At 34.1% G+C, this 25,196-nt stretch overlaps 1 long non-coding RNA gene across 1 annotated transcript in view; it reads right to left on the bottom strand.

Moving 5' to 3' along the window:
- Positions 1-627: 627 nt before the first annotated feature.
- Positions 628-25,196, bottom strand: part of LOC134740317 (uncharacterized) — a 180,723-nt gene continuing 156,154 nt past the window's right edge. Inside the window, exon 4 of the long non-coding RNA XR_010127702.1 lies at positions 628-2,731. This is a non-coding gene — a long non-coding RNA (uncharacterized LOC134740317). The remainder of the gene's footprint in view (positions 2,732-25,196) is intronic.

Here is a 25,196-nt window from a genome sequence, read left to right as displayed (position 1 = left end):
GCCCATTTACATTCAAGGTTTGTATTGATATATGAAGACTAGATTCTGTCATTGTGTTATTATTAATAGCTGGTTATCATGCAGACCCGTTTGTGTGGTTGCTATATAGTTTCACTGGTTCATGTATTTAAGTGTGTTATTGTAGTGGTTGGTAATGGTCTTTCCTTTCTATATTTAGTACTTCCTTCAGGACGTCTTTTAAGGCAGATCTAGTGGTAATAACTTTCCTTAGCATTTGCTTGTCTGAAAGGGATCTTATTGTTGCTTCACTTATGAAGCTTAGTTTCGATGAATATGAAATTATTTGTTGGAAATTATTTTATTTAAGATATTATTTAAGAAAAGAAAAAGAATGCTAAATATAGGCCCCCAATCTATTCTGGCTTGTAGGGTTTCTGCTGACAGATCTGCTGTTAGCCTGATGGGGTTACCTTTGTAGGTGACCTGCCCCTTCTCTTTAGCTGCCTTTAACATTTTTTATTTCATTTTGACCTTGGAGGATCTGATGACTATGTGTCTTGGAGACAATCTTCTTGTGAAGAGTTTTTCAGGGGTTCTCTGCATTTCCTGAATTTGAATGTTGGCCTTTCTAGTGAGATTAGGGAAATTTTCATGGACGATATCTTAAAATATGTTTTCCAAGTTGCTTGCTTTCTCTCCCTCTCTTTCAGGGACACTAATGAGTCATAGATTTGGTCTCTTTACATAATCTCATGTTTCTCAGAGATTTTTTTCCTTTTTCTTTACTGTTTTTTCTTTATTTTTGCCTGAGTGAGTTATTTTTGAGATCCAGTGTTTGTTCTCTCAGATTCTTTCCTCAGCTTGGTCAATTCTGCTATTAATTCTTTGATTGTATTCTGAAATCCTTGGAGTAAGTTTTTCAGCTCTATCAGATCAGGTTGGTTCTTTCTTAAAATGATAATTTTGTCTTTCATGTCCTGTATCATTTTATTTTTATTCCCTAGAATCCTTGGATTGGGTTTCAACTTTCTCCTGAATCTCAATGATCTTCATTCCTATTCATATTTCGAATTCTATTTCAGTCCTTTCAGCCCCTTTAGCCTGGTAAAGAACCATTGCTGAGAAACTAGTGTAGTTGTTAAAGGTAAGAAGACACTCTGGCATTTTGAGTTGCCAGAGTTCTTGTGCTGGTTCTTTCTCATCTTTGTGGGCTGATGTTCTTTTATTTTTTGAAGTTGTTGTCCTTTGGATAGGTTTTTTTTTTCTTTTAACCTCTTTTATGTCCTTGGGGGTTTGACTGTGGTATAAGGTAAATTGGTTGACCGGATTTGTTTCTGGAATGGTTTAGGGGGCCAAGTCCCAGCTCAGGATTCCTGGGCTGCATCCTCTAACTCTGGGGAGCTGGTATTGGGCCCCTGGCTTTGTTCTCTGTCCCCTTGAGGTTAGGGATCTACTGTACTGTAGAGGCTGAGGTGTTCCCAGACCACTGGTCACAACATTCTGATGGGTGGTGCCAGCCAAAGTGCTTCATTGAGTGATGGTAGTGGGATCTGTGATCATTTGCAAGTACCACCAACAGCAGCAGCATGGCAGGGTGCACCCTTGTTGACTGAGGTGTGGCACTGGCAGGCACATGGGTGCTGGCCTCCATCAGGGTGTTTGCAGTGGTGGTGGTGACAGAGTGACATGGGAGAGGGGTGTGGGGCTTCTGGCATCCATGGGTGTGTTTGCACCAGTAGTGGTGGTGGCACAGGGGCAGAGCACTGGCAGGCGTGGGGCTGGCACCCTCCATGCATGTGTTCAGGCCAGTCAGCCACTGTTTTTGACACTTGGGATACTGTCCTGAACAAGACAGAAGAAAGTTTCTTCCTCTGTAACAGGAATCCCTAGTTGATCATTTTGGGCTGTTTCCAACTTTACGCATTGTAACTATGAATCTTTCCTGTGCCTGTAATTATTTCTTAGTTATATATTCCTAGAAATGCTTGTATATTATCAAACAGTACAAACGTTTTTCAGGCTTTTGGACAAATATGCCAAATTACCTTCCAAAAGGTTTACATTTATATCACACACCACAAATGAACAGCATGACTATTTCAACAGTCCCTGACAAACTGTATCCTCCTTTCTCCTTCCATTAAGACAATAAAATCAATCCTTGGCTAAGCTACCAAAATAAGAGTACACAGGTTTAATTCAGATACGTAACCAAAAATAAGCTCTTGTTTTCAGCCTCAGTACATTGATATTTAATGTAAGAAATTTAAATATACTCTTAATCATTATTTCTAAACATTTTATCTAAAAACTTTAGATAGTCCTTTATAAAAAGATTTCATTTAAAAACAGTGCAACTACAGTAATAATAATAATAAAACAAAATTTCTTGGGCAAAATTAGGTCATTCTCATATTTTGGGGAAACTAGAAACCTGGCTGCCTTATACAAGCAGTGATTCATTAATACTAATTGGTGCTTTTTTTTCCATGCAAGAGAGAAAACTGTTCTAGATCCTAATCATTCCTTATTACAGTAACAGCAGGCTGTATTTAATCTGCTACTCAATTCTTCAGTTACAGAATCAGCTGACCTATAATTAAAAGACATTTAAGTCTTAGAGGGAAAGAAAAACAAACCCTAATGACAAACAGATAGCAGAAATTCCCAACCATGCTTCTCTCACCTTGGGTCCTCCCACTTCTGCAATCCTGCTGTCAACTTCACTCAATTCTTTTCAGGGAAATGGAAAAACTGCTCCTTCTCCACTCTAAAATTAAAGAATAAGAATGAGCATGTGACATACACAATTACACAAATGTCTAAATATGTTAGGATGGAATTACAATTTTCTATTTATATTTAATATTAATTGTGTCTTTGAATATAAAATTAATACATATTTATGTGAGAATTTTGAAAAATATAAAATATGTAAGAAGAAGTAAAAAGCCTTGCTGCAGAGAGGTATACACTGTTAATAGTATGCTGTGTTTTCTTTCACTCTTTTTGCTATATTTACATTTTTTTTTTTTTTTTGAGATGGAGTTTTGCTCTTGTTTGCCCAGGCTGGAGTGCAATGGCACGATCTCAGCTCACCACAACCTCCGCCTCCCAATTCAAGCGATTCTCCTGCCTCAGCCCCCCAAGTAGCTGGGATTACAGGCATGCGCCACCTCTCGCAGCTAATTTTGCATTTTTAGTAGAGACGGGATTTCTCCACGTTGGTCAGGCTGGTCTCAAACTCCCGACCTCAGGTGATCTGCTCGCCTCTGCCTCCCAAAGTGCTGGGATTACAAATGTGAGCCACCATGCCCCGCCCATACTTTTGTATTAAACATACACATACAATTTTGTTAATGGTTAGAAAATTGAGGCAAGATTGTGAGTTGAAAAGCACGCAGGTTCTACAGTTGGACTGCATGGGGAAAAATTCTGATTCTGTCTCTTTTTACATGTATGTCTTTGGGCCAGTCACTTAACCTCTCTGAGCTTCAGTTTCCTCACCTGTAAGCTGGTAATAAAAATAGCACATATCACATGATGATATTTTACAGAATGAATAAGATAAATATCTGTCATGTAATAAACAGTCAGCAAATGTCAGCTACAGTAAAGCTTTTTCACTTGATTTTTTCCCAGTTGAACACATATCACCGTCATTGTCTCTGTAACTAAAAAATGCTATGAACATCACTTTAAATAGGTCTATAATATCCTATTACATGGGTGTTCTGTGATGAAAATTTCCCTTAATGGACATTTTAGATAGTTTTCATTTTTTCACTTCTATAAATAGTATTGTTGTGAACCTCCAATGATTATCATCTCTCATTATAAGGAGACTTATTATATTTTGAAATACTGAATTAAAAGGATTAAACTTTTAAAGCTCCTTGACACATATTTCTCAAGTGACTTTCAAAAGTAAGTTCTCCTTCCCTCCAGTAAGCTGTACAGTCTCTGGTTTACCTTTTTTTTTTTTTTTTTTTTTTGAGACAGAGTCTCGCTTTGTCACCTAGGCTGGAGTGCAGTGGCGCGATCTCGGCTCACTGCAAGCTCCATCTCCCGGGTTCACGCCTTTCTCCTGCCTCAACCTCCTGACTAGCTGGGACTACAGGCGCCTGTCACCACGCCCAGATAATTTTTTGTACTTTAGTAGAGACGGGGTTTCACCGTGTTAGCCAGGGTGGTCTCGATCTCCTGACCTCGTGATCCACCCACCTCCGCCTCCCAAAGTGCCGGGATTACAGGCGTGAGCCACCGCGCCCAGCCTGGTTTACCATATTTAACAACGCTGGTGACAATCATATGTCAACATTTTTGATTGATTGGATATGTGAAAAATGTATTTTACTGATCATTCAATTAGAAATTATTTTATTATTAAAGAAACTAGACATGTTAAATCACTTCAGAGTGTATTTCTATCACGTATTTTTGTGAATTGTGCAGTCATTCATGTTCCTTGCTCATTTTTCTGTAGTAGTGTTGTTTTATCTTATTGATTGTTCAGTGAGATTTATTAAGCAAGCGTATTTCTATTTTTTAATTAAATACTACAAAATATTTTTAGTGCTTTTTGTTTTTAAACTTTGATTTTGGTCTTTTTGAGGTAGTGGGTTTTAGATTTTCAGGTAGTTAAAACTATTCTTTTTTTCTTTCCTTTGTGGTTTCTTCCTGTTTTCCATGCTTCAGTGGCCTTTTTCATCAAAATTGTTTTAACCACCTCTCAGAAACAACCAACACAATTCATCAATGTCACGAAGAGTTGTTTCTCATGCAACAAATATAACAACAAGAAATTCTCATTTTTATACAAATAAGAAAGCATACATTTCCATTAGTAAGTTCATATTTGTCAAGACAGATCTAGGATCTCTTTCATCTTGCTAGTATCTTCATGATATTTACTAGTTATGGTGGCCAATTAGAGTAAACTATGTCAACTTCCAAACATAAATTTCTTTGTAGAATTTCTCCTTTGAGAATTTTTATAATAAAGAAAGACCCCAATTTGTTTTTCTAATAATGTTAGGGATGAAGTTGATAATGGTACGTCTAAGAATAGTTTTTGAATAAAAGAATGGCCTAGATTAAAAACAAAAGTGCACTTGTTAGCGCCAATAGATTTATAATAACTTAATGGAATGAGACATTGTAAATAACGTTGAGGCTCAGCAAGAGTTCAATGGCGAAAACAGCTGTGACTGACTTGTCAAGGTTGTCCTGGGAATGTGAAGTAAGGGAGTGGCATGTGTGCCTGGTGGAAATCCTCTTATTGGTTCTTTTTAGAATCTATTCTATTTCCACGGTTTTATAAAGAAAAGGTTTTTTTTTGTTTTGTTTTATAATGAACTAATGCTTTTAAAAATCCTAGACAAAAACAAACAATCAAAAAGCTCCCATGAGCTATACTGTTCTCCAGCCAGCATTGGCGTACTCAATATGTGGCTTTTTGAGACTCATACACTTCCCTAAGCCTCTTTCTGGATATTTTCAGGTCTTATTAAAACAAGAACTCCCTTACTTGAAGTGTTAACTTCTCTGTCAAAATGGCAAATGCAGTTTCTCAAATGAATTTTAGTAGCTATTTAGTGGGTTGTTAGATTACAGATCTTATGTCAGAATGATGCTATGTGAGTCTAGGACACACTTAAAAAAAGTAGACACATCCCTGGGTGAAGGAGTCAGAAAGGAATAGACTAGTGTTGGAAAATGCCTTGAAATCAAGTGTGATGCCCAGATGATGCTAAAACCATGTTTACAATATCTCCTTCAGGCAGTGGTCTCCCCCGGGCTTGAACACCACCAGATACTATGAGCTCTCATGCTATGAGAACTTGCATTTCTAAAACACTTGCCTTTACACAGCAACCCTGAAAAGGGGATTTTTTTTTCCTATTTAAAGATGGGAAAATCAGCTCAGAGTAGTCAAATGGCTGAACCAGTATTTAAAATCAAGTATGTACAACATTAAAAAATGATGCTGTAACTCCCAGTGTTACCACAAACTTGAACCCCCAAATTTATGAAAGAATAAATTTCATCTCTATTTGCTTAAGAACCTTGTTCAATAAATCAAAATTCATTTTACTGATTTGAATAAACTGAAGGATAAATCAATTATGCTTCATAAAAGGCAGTATTTTTTTTATTTTCAATTAGCGCAGGAAGTGTTTCTACTTTACCCTCCAATATACTCATTTGACCTGTTAATATTGTTGCAAAATCAGTCTTAGCTTACTTTAATGATTAGCCAAGACTAATCTGAGTTGCTGTATTGATTGCCTATGTAAAATCTGCTAAAAGATTTGAGAAGCATTTTGAGCTTTTAAATAAGTGAAGAATCTCTAAGTTGCCTCAATCTTACTCGCTTATTGAATTAGCATGGAAAACTCTATGAAGGCGTGGAATAATTTAGTTCCTTAATGTTTCCTCACAAACTAGAATTTAAATACTATTCATTCCATGTTAGCTGATAGGTGCATTCTACAATATGCCCACATGGTTTGTATGTCATTCTGTACTTCTGAAAAACTATAGTTTGGCCCACTGCTAGATACTAGCAAAAGGAAATTGAGCAGTGAGGCTTGTAATGACCAGTTTGCTCATGAAACTGCCTTTTTGTAGCTATCAAATGAAGATTTCCTAACAAGTGATTTAGAGAAACATTTGCCAAGTTTAGAACCTACTGAAACCTTGTTGATTTCAAGTTCTGGCCCAAACTGTAGTCATCGGTTTTGTTGGCAAAATAGGATTTTCTGTTTCTTAGAAAATCAGCAATAAAAATCTTCTTGGACATTTAAATTGCTTTACAAAACATTTTGATGAGTTAAGTATAAATGAAATAGAAACATAAGGCTTACATTTCCCTTAAACACACAAGAGATTGTAAATAAAGGGAAAATGGTCATGGAAACATGTTTGGGAATATGCTAAAACTTTGAAAAATACTTAGGGACATTTGATGAGCCCAAGTGCAGCTGGATCTTGCTCAGCCATGACTCTTTTTTTTTTTTTTAAAGATAATGGATTATAAAGAGAAACATATATTAATAATTCACATAAGGGACGATAGCAATGGAAGAAAAAAATCCCTCTGCATTGCTTATCCAGATGGAAAAATTCTGACAGGCTTGAAAAAATAAAAGATGAGAAAACTGAAAAGTTTTATCTCTCACATAACACAGTTGCTTTTCCTGCAAAACACGACAGAATTACAAGATCTAGATGATTAAAAATGTGGAGGAATAACTGAGTATCAGGTATGGCTGTCAAATTGAATTGGTTTTTATTCTCAAACTGATCTGAAAACTAGAACTTTTCGCATTGGTATACATGGGAGATTATATACATATACATACACGTAGAGAGGGAGAGAAAGAGAGAGAATCTAGAATTTAAAATCTTTAAAGAAAATACAATTAAAAACACTTAAAATGTCCACTGGGTGCAGTGACACGTCTGTTATACAGAAGGCTGAGTCAGGAGGATTGCTGGAGCCTAGGATTGGAGTCCAACCTGGGCAACATATTGATAACCCTATCTCTAAAATAATGAAATAAAATAGAATTAAAAAAACCCTCTTAATCTGTACCTGTGTAAGAAGAAAGCAGTAAGAAAATCTGATGTTTGGACCTATTCTGAATGTCTTCTTACTTGAATCAATGCAAGGTTCATGCTTTCAAATAACTGTAGACTTGATAAGTTACAATGAAAACTTTGATGAAAAGCCTCATATTGGTAATTCTTAAATCAGGATTGCAAGTCCTTGGATTGCAGTGACCTGTTCTTTGGGAAACTCTTAAAGGATATTCAATGAATTAACATTCCCAAATATCATGTACACAGAGCAAGTTCAAATTTCCTCCCTGAAATAAACCACAGCTTAGTTGAAACTAATACAGCCCATTCACTCTTGTATTCACTCATTTAATATATAATTATTTGTACCCACTACTGGTGCTAGTCACTATATTAGCTAGCCACTAAAAAAATACACAGTATGATCTCTGTGGTATAATAAAGAAATATATATATATGGTCTTTGTTTCTAGTTCCTGGCACAGAGCTTCTAAACCACTTGGAATTTTCTGAGTGATAAAAGTGTCTTCTATTATTCATAGTGACCCTGTTTGTAACATACCTGAGCTTAGGCTAACAAGCTGACTCATGGTGGGGTCTCAGACACTTTCCAGGGAGAAACTGGCCACTGCAGAAATAATGCCAAGCACTTGAATATAGAGTTGAAACTTTCAGCACCACTTTCTGGCCTCCAGGAAAGAGAAGGGGGCTGGTGATTGATCTCAAATCACATGGCCAATGATTTAGACAATCATGCCTATGTAACAAACATCCAGATAAAACTCTGAAATAACTAAGTTCAGGAAGCTTCTGGGTTGGTAAAATCATTGATGTTCCAGGAAGGTGGTATGCCTACAGAAGACATGGAAGCTGTGTATTCCCTTTGTTTCCTCAATAAATATCTTGCTGCATCTGTATCTTCCATTTGGTTATATGATACAATGCTTTCAGTGACTTCTGTAAGTTCTGTGTGTGATTCTAGAAAATCATCAAAACCGAAGGTAGGTCATGGGATCCCTTGAATATGGTCAGAATGAAAAATAGCCTAAAGACGCTGGACTTTCAGCTAGTATTTGAAGTGAGGACAGTCTTATGGTGGACTGAGCCCCTTAACCTGTGGGGTCTGTGCTGACTCCAGGTAGTTGGTGTTAGAATTGAATTGAATTGTTGGACACTCAGCGTGTATAAGAAAATTACTGTTGAACATACCCTCAAGAGCTTCCAGTTTAGTAAAGGTGACAGACACATTCCTTGAGGAAGAGAAAACTACAAGCCAGTCTCACATGTGAATATCAATTTGAAAATCTTAAGTGAAATATTAGCAAACAACTAGCAGCACATCAAGAATCCCACATTCTACTTAAGAAGGGTTCACTCCAGGAAAGCAAAGGTGATTTGAACTAAGGAAATTCATTAATGTAATCAATTTTATTAGCAGAGACAAGGATAAAGATCATGTGATATACTTGTAAATGTGAACAGGCATTTAACAAAAATTCAATACACATTCATGTTAAAAATTCAATCATATATTAATGCAATATATATTTTACATATCAATGTAAAATGAGTTTAACGTGAATATTCATCAATGTTAAAAGGGCATTCAGTTCAATTATATATCATTGTTTTTTAACATGCTGAGTTAATTTGTGTGTATACATATTTTATGTATGTGTGCACATATGTATATATATGTACAACTAATATATATCAATACCAAAGAAAATTACCAATCATGGAAAAAGGTACGAAACTACAACATTTAATGAGGATAAACATCAATAAGTCAAACAGATCCAGAAAAAAATTTTGTTAAATTTGTAAATTAATTTAGGAAGAATTTTTGTCTTTATGATGTTGAGTATTACCATGCAAGAACATATTTAACCTTTCTATTTCTTCAAGCCTACTTTGTGCCATTCAGTGTGTCATACGTATATGTATGTATTTATGTATTTTTCAACCACAAGGCCAACATCTTATTTAATATACAGACACTGGATTTTTTTCCAATAACATCAAAGAAAATAAGGATGTTCATTATATTTACTTTTATTTAATACTGTATAGATGTAATAGCCAATGCAAATAGCCAAAAGAAAGTAAAGGCATAAAAGTTAGAAAAAGGTAAAATTATCTCTACTTGCAGATGATATGATGGCATATATAGAAAAACCTGAAAGTATCAATTCAGTACTAACATAAGCCAAATAATATAGTAAAATAAGGAGTTATAAAATTATAAAAATTAATAGTCTTCAATATATTAAAACCATGAAAGAAGATATAATGGAAGAAATGCTCTGTTCTCTCGTCGCCCAGGCCGGACTGCAATGGCATGATCTCGGCTCACCGCAATCTCTACCTCCCAGGTTCAAGCAATTCTCCTGCCTCAGCCCTCCGAGTAGCCAGGATGACAGGCATGCACCACCATGCCTGGCTAATTTTGTATTCTTAGTAGAGATGGCATTTCTCCATGTTGGTCAGGCTGGTCTTCCTCACCACCATGCCTGGCTAATTTTGTATTTTTAGTAGAGATGGCATTTCTCCATGTTGGTCAGGCTGGTCTTCCTAATCTACAAATTTAATGAGATATTTTTTGTCTATCAGTTTGATTTATTGGTGTTTATCTTCATTAAATGTTGTAATTTTGTGCCTTTTCCCATGACTGGTAGTTTTTGGGTATTGATATATATTAGGTGTGAATATTTTGGGGGTACACATGATATTTTTATACATATATACAATGTGTAATTATCAAATTAGGGTAATTGGGATAGTGTTGCCTCAAATAATTTAGTTTTGGGAACACTACAAATCTCTTCTTGCTATTTTGAAATATACAGCAAATTGTTGTTAACACAACCTTAAACATGCCATTGGGCTTATTTTTCCCCTTTGGGACTAGACGAATAAACTATAAAGTTCATTAGAGAGAATAAAAAAGCAAGAATAGCTAGGAAATCCCAGAAAAATAAAAGCAAGAAATGAAGAATAACTTAAACAGATATTAAAGCATATCACAAAGCCTTTATAATTAAAATAATGCAGTATCAGTACATAAATACACAGACCATTGTAACAGAAAAAACAATACATTGATCACTTATGCAATCAAGAAAGGCATTATTGCAAACCACTGATGACAAGGTGTATTTTATATATATATATATATATATATATATATATAACTGGATAGCGAATGAGAAAGAAAATTAGATTCTTTTTTTTAAAGAAGGGAAGCACATTTTATTTGTAGTGAACAATAATTCTAATTGAGTTGAATTATATTACTGTTGATCTTAGAAACTATAGAGGCTTTACATATTTCTCAGATGCATAATATAATCTATAAGGTGATTACCATGTGGTGAAAAACAAGGATAAAAGAAACCAAAACTGGAAATGGTGCATGATAAAGGAAACCAGAAGTGAGTATATTCCCACTAATTTTGAAATTAGAACCAAAAAAATTAACTTCAGTTTGTTTAGCATAAGAGCATTTTCATTGCAGGCTTTTTTGATATGTAAGATAATGCCTGCAAAGTTCTAGTATTGTGCTCAGTAAAAGTAATATTATTGTTGTATTTCATATCCCCTGAAATTCCCAAAACGATATGTATATATAACTCCTGACAGATTAACATAATATACATGTATTCAAATTTTTATTTTTAAAAATCAATTTACTCCAGATACCAAGATCCTCTTGTAATTTATTTTCACTTTTATATAAACTTTTTATTTTATAATAGATTGGAACTTACAGAAGCATTGTGAAGACAGGACAGAGGGTTCAATGTACTCCACACATTGTTCCCCTAATTACTAACATCTTATGTTAGAATGGTAGATTTATTACAATTAATAAACCAATATTAATACATTTTTATTAACTAAAGTCCATACTTTATTCAGCTTTCTTTAATTTTTACCTAGTATTCTTCCTTCTTTTCCAACATTCCATATAGGATGCCACATTACACTTAGTTATCATGTCTCCTTAGGCTTCTAGAGTGTTTTAGACTTTCCTTGTTTTTGATGACCTTGACAGTTTTGAGAAGGCATTTGAAGAATGTCCTTCAATCAAGATTTAAATTGTTTTTCTCATGCTTTGACTGACGCTATGTGATTTGTCAGGAATGATTAAAAAGCTAAAGTTTCTTTTCATTATATCATATAAAGTGTATATACTATTGATGTGAATTATCACTGTTGATGTTAATCTTGACCACCTGGCTGATGTAAAGTTTGCCTTTTTCACTGTAAAGTTAATATTTTTTCCCCTTTCCATACTAGACTATTTAGAAGAAAGTATCTATGTACAGCCCACACTGTAGGAGTGGGGAGTTAAGCTCCACTTCCTTGAAGTCAGATTAACTACTTTATATAAATTATTTGGTCTTATTCTGCATGGCAGGTTTGTTTAATCTCCCCAATTCCTTATTTTTTTCAGTTATGTATTTATATTAGTATAGACTCATAGATATTTATCTTATACTTTTGTTGATAATTCAATACTCTTTCATTTATTTCATCACTTCAATTGTTCCAGCTCTGGCCATTGGAGCTCTTTCAGTGGGCTTTTGTGCTCCACTGACATATCTCCATCATTGTGGGATTTTCTTTTGTTTAGCACTTTTTTGTTTCTGGCACTACAAAATGCTCCAGCCTTATCTTGCATATTTTTTTGCCCCAGTCCTGTGAATAACCAATGTAAATGAATCACCAATGTAAACAGTCATTTCATCAAGGAACTCTGGTTCCCTTTTTGCTGGAAATTGCTATTAAAAAACAAGATCTGGGTACTAGATGGTACGCTTATTTCTACTGGGGTGTCATTGCTTCTAAGTCCTCTTAGCTGAAAAAGTAAGAGAAACGTGTGTATAGCAACCCATATATATTTCTCCTTTTTTTTGAGATGGAGTCCCACTCTGTCACCAGGCTGGAGTGCAGTGGTGCAATCTCAGCTCACTGCAACCGCTGCCTCCTGGGTTCAAGCAATTCTCCTGCCTCAGCCTCCCAAGTAGCTGGGACTACAGGCATGGGCCACAATGTCCAGCTAATTTTTGTATTTTTAGTAGAGATGGGGTTTCACCATGTTGGCCAGGATGGTCTCGCTCTCTTGACCTCGTGATCCACCTGTCTCAGCCTCCCAAAGTGCTGGGATTACAGGCATGAGCCACCGTGCCTAGCCCCAACCCATATATATTTCTATGTGTAATCATCTGTATCTGTAGTTAGCTAATCATGATTTCATACTGCTGTCTCCAACTGTAATCCATTACCACAGGGATGATTATATCTTCATCCTCTTGCTTATTTTTAAGGTTGCACTCCAACAGCAAGAAGCCTGGCTCCTACTCTCTTCTACCCATTTACTTAATTGTTCAATTACAATGTATATGTATAAAAGTGTCAGAATTCATCATTTGTATTTCCCTAGGAAACCACTTCATCAACTAGAGTACAGTGCTTTATGCAGAGTTTCTTTAGCTCTTATTCTCACACACTACTCAGTTCCAAAATTACTCAGGTCAGCACCTTTTTGCTTACCCACTTCAGTAAGTTTGTCTTATACATTTACAATAGAGTTGGATTGCTTTGTCACATTCTGCATTTCATTCTGGTATCCTCCAACCTATCAAACGATTCCTTGAAAGTTTGCACAGATTAAGTTGATACGGGTTTTGACAAATGCATATGGCTATTTATTCACCATTATAGTATTACACAGAAGAGTTTCACTACCCTTAAAAATCTCCTATACTTCACCCATGTTTTTTGTTTATCATTAGTTTTGAAAAGTTGTCACCATTTTTACTTCAGATATGTACTCTGCTCCATCTCTCTTGTTTTGGTATTTCAACTATACATAGGCTATACTTTCAAATTGCCTCATAATTTTTGGATATGCTGTTCTGATTTTCTTTCTTTTTTCCTTCTCAATTTAGGAAGTGTTTATTAACATTACTATATCTTCAAACTCATTGAGTCTTTCTTTGCCCATGTGCAGTCTATTAAGGAGCCTATCAAAGACATTCTTTTAAAAAATTTTTTAAATTTTTTACTTTTTTAAATTTATTTTTTATTTGTAAAGATGGTGTCTTGCTGTGTTGTCCAGGCTGGTCTCAAATTTCTGGACTCAAGTAATCCTCCATCCTCAGCCTCGCTTATTTCTGTTACAGTGTTTTTTATTTCTAGCATTTTAAAAAATTCTTTCTTTGAGTTTACATATTTCGGCTTACATTACCCACCTGTTCTTACATGTTGTATACTTTTTTCACTAGATCCTTTATTATATTAACTTTAGTTATTTTGTTCCCTCCCTGAAAATTGCAACATCTGTTTCATAATAAAGCATGGTTCTGATATTTGATTTCTCTTCAGACCATTTTATTTATTCCCGTTTGTCATGCTTATAATTTTTTTAAACTAGATCTGTTGTTTCAGGTAACAGAGATTGAGGTTAATAAGGTTTTAGTGTGAGGATTTTATTTCCTTATTTCTACTTACTCTGAGTTTAAGTTGCTCCTTTTTTCCAAGCTTCATAATCTGGAAGCTTATATTATTGATTTTAAACATTTGTTTTTTCAAACATACACATTTCAACCTATACATTTTTTCTAAGTAATGTTTTAGTGTCATCTTACAAATTTTGATATATTTGTATTATTCAGTTAATCATATTTTTTAACTTTCTTAACTGTTTCTTTTTTATCTGTAAATTGTTTAGAAGCGTGTTGACTAATCCGCAAATACTTGAAGATTTTCTATATATCTTACTGTTATTAAATTCTAAGTTAATTCTATTAACTTAGGGAACTCACTCTCTATGATTTGAGTCTTTTGAATTTTACTGAAACAGCTAAATATAGTCTTTCTTGCCAAATGTTGTATATCTACATAAAAAGAAAGTTGCAATAGTGTTCTGGAATTCTCAATTAGTTGATGACATTGCTCAAATCTTGCATATTCCTACTACTTTTTTCTTCTTCTAGTTCTACTAATTACTTAGAGAAGGGTGCTAAAGTCTTTAATAGATACAGGTGATTTGTTTAACTGTAGATATGTAAACTTTTGTTTCATATATGCTTAAGTTCTATTATTTTGTTATACAGTTGACCCTTGAACAATATGAAGGTTGGGACACTGACTCCTAGTACAAGTGAATATCCATGTATAAATTTTGACTCCTCCAAAACTTTACTGATGACTTACTATTGACTGGAAGCCTTACCAATAACATGAACAGTCTATTAACATGTAGTTTTGTCTGTTATATGTATTATAAACTATATTCTTACAATAAAGTAATCTAGAAAAAGAAAATTATATTAAGAAAATCATAAGGAAGAGAAAGTATATTTACTATTCATTAAGTGGAAGTGGATTGTCATAAAGGTTTTCATCCTCATTATCTTCATATGGAGTCAGCTGAGGAAAAGAAGGAGTTCGTCTTGCTGTCTCAAAGATGGCAGAGGAAGGAAAAAAGTCTGCATAGAAGTGGACCCACACAGTTTAAACCCACGTCTTTCAAGTTAAAATTGCAATAATTTTGTTGAGTTGATCTTTTCAATATTGTGAAATGACCCTCTTTATCTTTGATAATACTTTTGTCTTAATATCTCCTTCTTTCTTGATATTTCTATGGTAATTATTTTACTATCTTTTTACTTTCAACCTATATGTGTCTTTATATAAAAAGGACATCTGTTTTAGACAACATACAGCTGAATATTTCTCCCATATTCAGACTGACATCTCTTTTAATTGTAACAATTTATTTACATTAGTTATTAATTTACCTTGGTTATTAGTTAGTTATTGATATGACTGGGATTAAATCTACATCTTGCCTTTGGTTTTCAATTTGTCCCTCTCTTTTTAAATCTTTTTCTCTTTTCTTTTCTTAGGATAATCAAGCATCTTTTAGAATCCCACTTTTTTATCTATTGACTTCTTAGACATATCAGTGTGTATTATATTTTCAGTTGTTTCTCTTGGAGAGCAATATGCATACTTAAATTATCACAGTCTACCCAGTATTAATATTGTAATACCTCATAAATACATAAAAAATTAAAACAATATAAATCAATTTATAGTCTGTTTTATAATTCTCACTGTTATGTTATATATTTTGCTACTATATACAGATATCAATATACAGATATATAAATATGTGTTACATATATACATATTTTTCTGTTTATATCTTATTAGAAATGCACTGTTATTATTTTTGCTTTAATAAGCCAATCAACTTTTAAGAAATTTAACAAAAAATACTAGTTTAAAAATGTTTTATTTCTTTCCAGTGTTCCCTTTTTTGGCACATTTATCTGACATAATTTCCTTTTAACCTAAAATTTTCTTTTAGCACTTCTTATAGTACAAGTGTGCAACAATTTAGATTTTTTTTCTTTTAATGCAAACATGGTACTTCATCCTCTCTTCATTTTTGAAGGATATTTTTGCTGGATATAAAATTATAGGTTGACAGGGTTTTTTATTGTTTTGGGTTTTTTTTATTTTATTATTATTATACTTTAAGTTTTAGGGTACATGTGCACAACGTGCAGGTTTGTTACATATGTATACATGTGCCATGCTGGTGTGCTGCACCCATTAACTCTCCATTTAGCATTAGGTATATCTCCTAATGCTATCCCTCCCCCATCCCCCCACCCCACAACAGTCCCTGGTGTGTGATGTTCCCCTTCCTGTGTCCATGTGTTCTCATTGTTCAATTCCCACCTATGAGTGAGAACATGCGGTGTTTGGTTTTTTGTCCTTGCGATAGTTTGCTGAGAATGATGGTTTCCAGCTTCATCCATGTCCCTACAAAGGACATGAACTCATCATTTTTTATGGCTGCATAGTATTCCATGGTGTATATGTGCCACATTTTCTTAATCCAGTCTATCGTTGTTGGACATTTAGGTTGGTTCCAAGTCTTTGCTATTGTGAATAGTGCCACTATAAATATATGTGTGCATGTGTCTTTATAGCAGCATGATTTATAATCCTTTGGGTATATACCCAGTAATGGGATGGCTGGGTCAAATGGTTTTTGTTTGTTTGTTTTTTGGAGGATGGTAGCTTAAAAATATAGCTCTGTTTTATTCTGAATAGAATGTTTCTCATGAGAGATCAGCCAACTTTTTACCATTGTTCCCTTGCAGGTAGGATGAAATAAGTACCTCCCACTATCTCTGGCTACTTTCTTTTCTTTTCTACTCTTTTTAAATTGACATATAATAACTCTACATATTTATGGGGTACATAGTGAGGTTTTGATACATATTTTGTATAGTGATCAGATACAAGTAGTTAGCATATCCATTACCTCAAACATTTATCATTTCTTTGTGTTGGTAACATTCAATATCTTCTTTCTCATTATTTGAAACTAGATGGATAGGTACATTGATAGATAGATAGATAGCACAGTCATTCTCCAGTGCTATATATCATTACAACTTATTCCTTGTATCTGGCTATAATTTTGTATCCTTTAACAAATTTCTCCCTATCTCCCCTTCTCCTGGCAATTCCCAGCCTCTAGTATCCCCTACTATACTTTTTACTTCTATGAGATCCACATACTTGCGCTTCTGCATATGAATACAAATATACAGTGTTTAGCTTTCTGTTAACATGCTTGTTTCACTTAACACAATGTCCTCCAGTTCCATTCAGGCTGCTACAAATGACATAATTCCAGCTTTTTTATGGCTGAATAGTATTCCATGATGTATATATCACGTTTTTAAAAATCTATTCATCTGTCATTGGACACATAGGTAGATTCCATATCTTGACTATTGTGAATAGCACTGCAATGAACATGGGGTGTGCAGGTGTCTCTTTGAAATATTGACTTCCTTTCCTTTACATTAGTGGATTTTTTTTGTCTTTTTGATAATAGCCATCCAAACTGGGGTGATATGATACCTTATTGTGGTTGTGATTTGCATTTCCCTGATTATTTGTGATGTTAAGCTTTTTTTCATATATTTGTTTACTATTTGTATGTATTCTTTCAAAAATGTCTGTTCAAATTATTTGCCCATTTTTAAATCAGATTGTTGGGTTTTTTTTACTGATGAGATGTTTGAGTTTATTCTATATTCTGGATATTAATTTCCCATTGGATGAATAGTTTGCAAATATTTTCTCCCATTCTATAGTTGCCTTTTCACTCTGTTGTTGATTGTTTTCTTTGCCCTGCAGAAGCTCTTTAGTTTGATACAATCTCATTTGTTTATTTTTACTTTTGTTGCCTGTACTTTTGAGGTCTTATTTAAAATTTTTCCCCAAACCAATGCCCTAAAGTGTTTCTCCTATATTTTTTTCTAGTAGTTTTATAGTTTGGGGTCTTACATTTAGGTCTTTGATCCATTTTGAGTTGATTTTTGTATAGGATGACAGGTGCAGGTCTAGTTTCATTCTTCTGCATGAAATATCCAGTTTTCTCAGTACCATTTATTGAAGAGATAATCCTTTCCCCGATGACTGTTTTTGTCACCTTTGTCAAAAATCAGTTAGCTGTAGACACATAGATTAATTTATCCACCCAATGCTCATAAATCAGAAAAATTAATGTTGTTAAAATGACCATACTACCCAATCTACAGATTCAATGCACCCCTATCAAAATACCAATTGCCTTCTTCACAGAAATAGATAAAAATCTTAAAATTTGTATGGAACTAGAAAAGACCTCAAAGGTCAAAGCAATCCTGAGCAAAAAGAATAAAACTGGATCCATCATACTACCAGACTTCAAAATATACTACAAAGTTCTATTAACTAAAACAGCACAGTACTCCATAAAATCTGACACATACCTTCTTCTGCCTCTAGGACTTCAATTGAGTGTTTTTAGATCACTTGATACTGTCACACAGGTCATAAAGTGCTGTTTATTTGTAAATTTTCTTTCTTTTTTCTTCAGTTTGAATGCTTTCTGTTTAACTGTTTTAAAGTTCACTGGTCCTTTCTTCTTCATTTATTAATCTAATGCAAATTTTATCTATATCTATATATATTGTATTAGTCCATTTTCATGCTGCTGATAAAGACATACCTGAGACTGGGTAATTTATAAGGAAAAAGACTTTTAATGGACTCACAGTTCCACATGGCTGAGGAAGCCTCACAATCATGGCAGAAGGTGAAATTCACATCTTACAAAGCAGCAGACCGGAGAGGAGAATGAGGGCCAAGTGAAAGGGGATTCCCTTTATAAAGTCATCAGGTCTCGTGAGGCTTATTTACTACCACAAGAATAGTATGGGAGAAACTGCCCCCAGGATTCAATTATCTCCCACTGGGTCCCTCCTATGACGTGGGAATTATGGGGGCTACAGTTCAAGATGAGATTTGGGTGGGGACACAGACAAACCATATCATATATATATTTGGGTCCTATTATTTCCATTTCACTCATTTTGAGTTTTTTTATCTCTACTGATATTACCCATCACTTCACCCATGTTATTCAATTTTTCCCTGCAGAACCTCTAGCCATCATAGTTATTTAAGATTCTTTGTCAACTAATTATTTTAATATCTAATGATTAATAGTCATCTTGATTATTGGTTACATTTTTCTGCTTCTTCATATATCTACTAATTTTTTATTGTATATTATTAAGTAAATGTACCTTAACTTACCTTTTGTTTTACTCTCATATAATGTATCTATTTTAATATTTTCCTTACTTACAGGACAAAACTTTAAAAGTGAACATGACGTAATTCTTGCTCCTAATACATATCAGTTTACAAAAGTGTGATGTGTTTTCCAAGTCCCTCTAACTTGGTTGGAATTAATTCCAAACTCTTTATAGTATGTGACTGTGACTACTGAATTGTCTGCTCCTCTCTATTAACCTTCCAGCTTTTTTTTTTTTTTATTTTGCTTTGTTTTGTTTTTGTTTTTAGTGTAGGCTCCTTGGTCTTGTAATGTGCATTCACTGTTTAATGGTCAAAATAAAACTTGGAAAAATTTGCTTGCATATTTTTCAGCTTCACAACATTATGAATCCCTCTTTGCAGGGATTTTTTGTTTGTTTGTTTGTTTCCAGACATTCTGGAAGCACCATATTCCAATCGCTGGCTTGTCAGCCAATAAGAATGACACTTTTTCCTTTAGCTCTATCCTCCACACATGGAATAGACCAGGAGAGTCCTTATTGACAAGCTGGTTAAATGTGGATCTCACCTAGTGTAACTCCCCTTCTTCAAGTTTCTGCCTTGTTTTGTTTTGTTTTTGTTTTGAGACAGAGTTTCACTCTTGTTGTCCAGGCTGGAGTGCAATGGCACCATCTCGACTCACAGCAACCTCCGCCTCCTGGATTCAAGCGATTCTCCTGCCTCAGCTTCCCAAGTAGCTAGGATTACAGGCGTGCACCATCACACCTGGCTAATTTTTGTAGTTTTGGTAGAGACAGGGTTTCTCCATGTTGGTCAGGCTGGTCTCGAACTCCTGACCTCAGGTTATCTGCCTGCCTCGGCCTCCCAAAGTCCTGAGATTAAACGTGTGAGCCACCATGCCTGGCCAAGTTTCTGCCTTTTTATTCACTCTTCCATTCCTTCAAAGAGTTTTGTTTTGTTTCACTTTGTCTAGAGTCTGTAATTGTTATCAGCAAGGTTACTAGAAGCTGAAGATCTTTTTAAAAAAACTTTTATAGCGCCTACCATGGTTCTTGGTACATATTAGATGTTAGTAAATGAATAAGTGAATGGAGAATGGAATACCTACAACTCTTAGAGAAATATCTACATGGAATATGACACAAGCTTTCTGCTGTTAGCTATTTGTTTTTCTAAAATAAGTAAAAAATTCATACTTTTGGCTCACATATAAAATTTGTCAACTCTCCTTTGCTATAGATATTAACCTCTCAAGCTAAAGAGTTGACACGAATCCAATTTTTTGCTTGTTTTGTTATCACTTCAGAGATGCAAATAGTGATTCATTATTACCTTCATTTGAGAATCAAAGAAAATGGCTATACACATTATCGTATATTTGAAGAATATGACAATTTCAAGTATAATTAATTTTGCCTTGAGATTTTAGTGTTTTATAACTAATACACAACTTTATGTAAAATGAGGAAAGTCAGTCTGCATCATTAGAATATGATAGATACAGAATATATCAATGTAAATTTTCAAAGTTAAGTTTTTGGCTGAATCTTCCATCACCTAAAAGAAGTACTGATTTTTTATAATTTTTAAATAATTCCAGTGATAATTAGCTGTTTGAACAAATTGGAAAATATACAAACATACCTGATAAAACAAAAACTTTTCCTGTAATTAGAATTGTGGTGCATGTAAAATATAGCAGTCTGCTTTTCTGTAGTAATTTAAATATAAATTTCTTGTACATGTAAGCTAGAACTTACTATTGCTTTCTTTGTATAGTAAATATGACAGATTTATTGCCACGAGAGTGTTGTTGTAATTGTATACACATAAAATTACTATATTTTATTCGAAACACAATGTATTTAACTGTAGAAAGTATTGCGCTTACTACCACTGTGAAATGTATAAATGAAGTATTAGCATAGTTTACAAGTTACTATAATATATTCATTAGGTAGTTACTTTTGTATTTGACTAGAGTTGCAGAATTAAGAAAATAATTCTGAAAATGTATAAATGCCTATTGACCATACTTTATTGAGAAGTTGGGGAGAGAAATTGAAAACCTGTTTATAACCTGCTACAGGTTGTGTTTTTAAAAGTTTCTCAAAATGTATTGTAATGTAAAACAACAGAGCATCTTAACACGTGAGGCAAACTGATAGAATTACAAGGAGAAATAGTTGAATTCAATATTATAGTTGGAGACATCAACACCCCTATGTCAGAAATGACAGATCCAGCAGGCATTAAATCAGTAGAGACATAGTTGACCTAACGAACATAATCAATCAGTGGGATATAATGGATATCTCTAGACTGCTTTATCCAACAACAGCAGAATACACATTTTTCTCAAGTTCATTTGGAACATTCACTGAGATAACCCACAATCTAGGCCATAAAACATATCTTACCAAATTTGAAAGAATATAAGTCATACAATGTTTGCCCTCAGACCACAATGAAATTAAGCTAGAAATCAATAACAGAAAGATAACTGGAAATTCCCCAAACAGTTAGATTAAGCAACATGTCTAAATAATCCATGGGTCAAAAAACTGTCAAGATAAATTTAAAAACATTTTGAACTCAATTAAAATTAAAATGTAACATCAAAATTTGGGGGATGCAGCAAAAGCAATGTTTAGTGGGAAATTTATAGTATTGAATGCATTATTGCAAAAGAAAAAGAATGTAAAATCAAGAATCTAAGCTCTCATCTTAAAAACCAGATAAAAAGATCAATGTAAATCAAAAGTAAGCAGAAGGAAAGAAATAAGAATTAGAGCATAAGTTAATAAAATTGAAAACAGGAGATCGAGAGAGAAAACTAACAAAACCAAAAGCCAGCTCCTAAAAGGTTTTTAGGAGTAAGATTTTTAGAAGTAAGGTTTTTTTGTCCCCTGGAATCTTTTAATATACTTTTCTTTATCTTTGATTTTCTGTAGTTTGAAAATGATACGCCTAGAATTTTCTTTTCTTTTTTGTCTTTCTTTTTGCTGTTTTTCCTACAAAAATAACAGGCGTACTCTGAGCTTCCTGCATCTGTGATTTGGTTTCTGACTTTATTTGGGGAACATTCTCAGTCATTGTTGTTTTAAATATTTCTTCTGTTTCTTTCTCTCTTCTTCTTATTCCGGTATTCCCATTATCCATAAGTTACACCTTTTCTAGTTCTCTCACAATTTTTGTCTTTTTTTCTCTTTGCTTTTGTTTGTAAGTTCCAACTGATATATCCTCAGAGAGCTTTTCCTTAGCCATATCCAGAAACCTGAGCTCATCAAAGGCATGCTTCATTTGTGTAATGTTGTTTTTTCATCTCTAGCATTTCTTTTTGGTTCTTCATTAGAATTTTTCTCTCTCTCCTTATATTGCCCATCTGTTCATGCGTGTTGTCTATTTATCTTTCAGAGTCCTTAACATATTAACCATAGTTGCTTTAGATTCCTGATCTGATAATTTCAACATTCCTTCCGTATTTGTTTCTGATTATTTCTCTGTCTCTTCACACTGGGCTTTTTCTCCTTTCTTTATGCCTTTTAATATTTTAAAAGCTAGGCATGATGTACTGGGTAAAAATAACTGTGCTAAATAGGTCTTTAGTGATGTGTGGTAAGTTTTGGGGAGAATTTGATTATTCTATAGTCCTATGACTAAGTGTCAGTCTATTGGTGAGCCTGTACCCCTGGACTGTCAAGTTCACCAGTGCTTCAATTTATTTGCCTCACCTTAGGTGGAACAGGATGACCACAGTGGGCTGGAGTTGGGTACTTCCCTTCCCTCAGGTCAGTTAGGCTCAGAAAAAACCCTAGTAGGTTAGGTTTTGGTAAAAATAGTTTCTTTTGAAGACAGGCCTTGTGAAAAACAGAGTGATCTGAAGTGTTTCAAATTGAGCACTTTCTCCTTCCCTCTGCCTGTGCTATAAGGGGATTTTTCTCCCAAATATTCTGCAAGAATCTAATCAAGCTTGCAGAGGTAAAACTCACAAAAGTGTGAAGGCACCCCTATGACTGGGTCCCTTGAAGTTTTTAACTCAAACTTGTCCACACTCAGCCTACAGAAATTCATCATTTACCATTTAGGAGCTCTTAACTCTGGCCCTGGTCCATGGAGATTTCTGCTTATGGGTTTCTGCTGCAGTACCTTGTGACTCTCTACGTTCACCTGATGCTCCCATGCCGGGGGCAGTGGTTTGCCCTGTGACCTCACTTCTCTGAGGGATCTACGACTGCTGGCCAGTTGACTTTGTGTCCATAAACTTTCTCTTTTAGTTCTAAACAGTATCTTCAGGCAAAAGCAAATGTTTTTGCCAGTGGAAACATGGATAAGACTCCAAAAGTTGCAGGGTTAGTGGCAAATGGCCTCTGGCCTCCTTCTTGACACTATTACTGTCTACTGATGCCAGATCAGGGTACTATGATCTCATAGTCATAGACTGAGCAATTTGGTAACCAATTGCACCTCAAGAATAAATGGGATGTCAGGGAACATTTTCTTTCTCATAAATCTAAGTAATTCAAATATTAAAATTCTGATCACTAAATGAGCAAAATACATGTTGATTCAATTGTATTCGCTCATCAATGAGAAATAAATTAAACCCAGATGAAATTATCTTGTTTAAAAAAAAGTCCTCTAGGGTTGATTGTATTTTCCTATCACTTAACTAAGTGCTAATTTTTAGGATCTGGTTGTGTTTTGAATTTAATTATTACAGAAAATACTATGAGAAAAGAGTGAAACACAAGATTATTAGACCATAGCACACAGCTTAAAAATTCACATATTATAAAATTGTATTGGACTGAGAACAGCTGCCAATATCAGTAAAAATGATATTTGATGTCTCAGAATAAGGTTTTTCTCACACCTGTGATTTTATAACACATTTGCCAAATTGCATAAAACTGGCTGTTTTGGTTTATTTTCATGTTAAAAGCATTATAATTATTTTCATGCTTTGATTGAAAAAGTTTTTTAAAGTATGAGGAAATTCAACTATTCTCAATATTCTCAAACAAAATAAAGTACTAATAATTCACACACATTCACAAAAAGCATTTCTTTGTTAATTTTTTCTGACTTTTTCAGACAACAGAGTTAACATTAGGAGTATTACCTATCATAATGAAAATCTAAGTTTCAGGCATCTATTTCCACTATATTTACTCATTATTTACTCAATAATGAAGCTAAATGTTCAGGCAAGAAGACAACAGATATTTTCAATTTAAAACTTCAAGGCTAGAGGAGTCTTTTTCAAGACAACATCATTTCCTGCAAAATTATGACTGAGATTTTTATTGTGATTAAGTTTTCAGTACTTTACACATTTGCAATCACCACATCTAAACCTAAGACAAGATCAATATTCAATCATATAACTATATTATTTGTCTTTCTTTTTTTCTCTTGATTTTCTCCTTTAGAATCTTGTCATAACATATATATATGATTACATCCCATAGTTTTCTCTTGAATGAGATTTTTCAATATTTCTAATTTCTCGATTTGCTTATTAAAGACTTTTAAACTTTTCCTGTGGCATATTATGTTTTAACTGGTCTTAGCTGTTTTTTCATATATACAAAGAATATTCTTTCATAATCTGTTTTTTAGTTTTTATTTGTGTTTGGTGTGTATGTGTGTGTGTGTGTGTCTGTGTGTGTGCAAAACAATCCTAGTACAAAAAAGGAAAAGAGATGTAATATTAAAGTACAGATTATGAAGGCTCAGTTTAGGAAGATGTAAAGAGAAGCTAATCATTAATCAGGAGAGTTGATAATTATTAATCAGAAGAGATGCTATACCCTCTTTTTTTGTAAGGAATCCTGTAAGCAGGCCCTTGCATTTTTAAAACTACAACATAAGTCCAAGGTTATCCAGATAACAAGTGGCAGGGACAAGATTAAATTCTCATTTATCAAAATAGTACATAACCTGAGTTCTCAACTACTTTGCTATGCTACCTC

Source organism: Pongo pygmaeus, chromosome 1 (assembly GCF_028885625.2).
Source record: "Pongo pygmaeus isolate AG05252 chromosome 1, NHGRI_mPonPyg2-v2.0_pri, whole genome shotgun sequence".
Taxonomy (NCBI): domain Eukaryota; kingdom Metazoa; phylum Chordata; class Mammalia; order Primates; family Hominidae; genus Pongo; species Pongo pygmaeus.
Note: the sequence above shows the minus strand (reverse complement) of the source record. Positions and strands in the feature narration are given on the sequence as shown.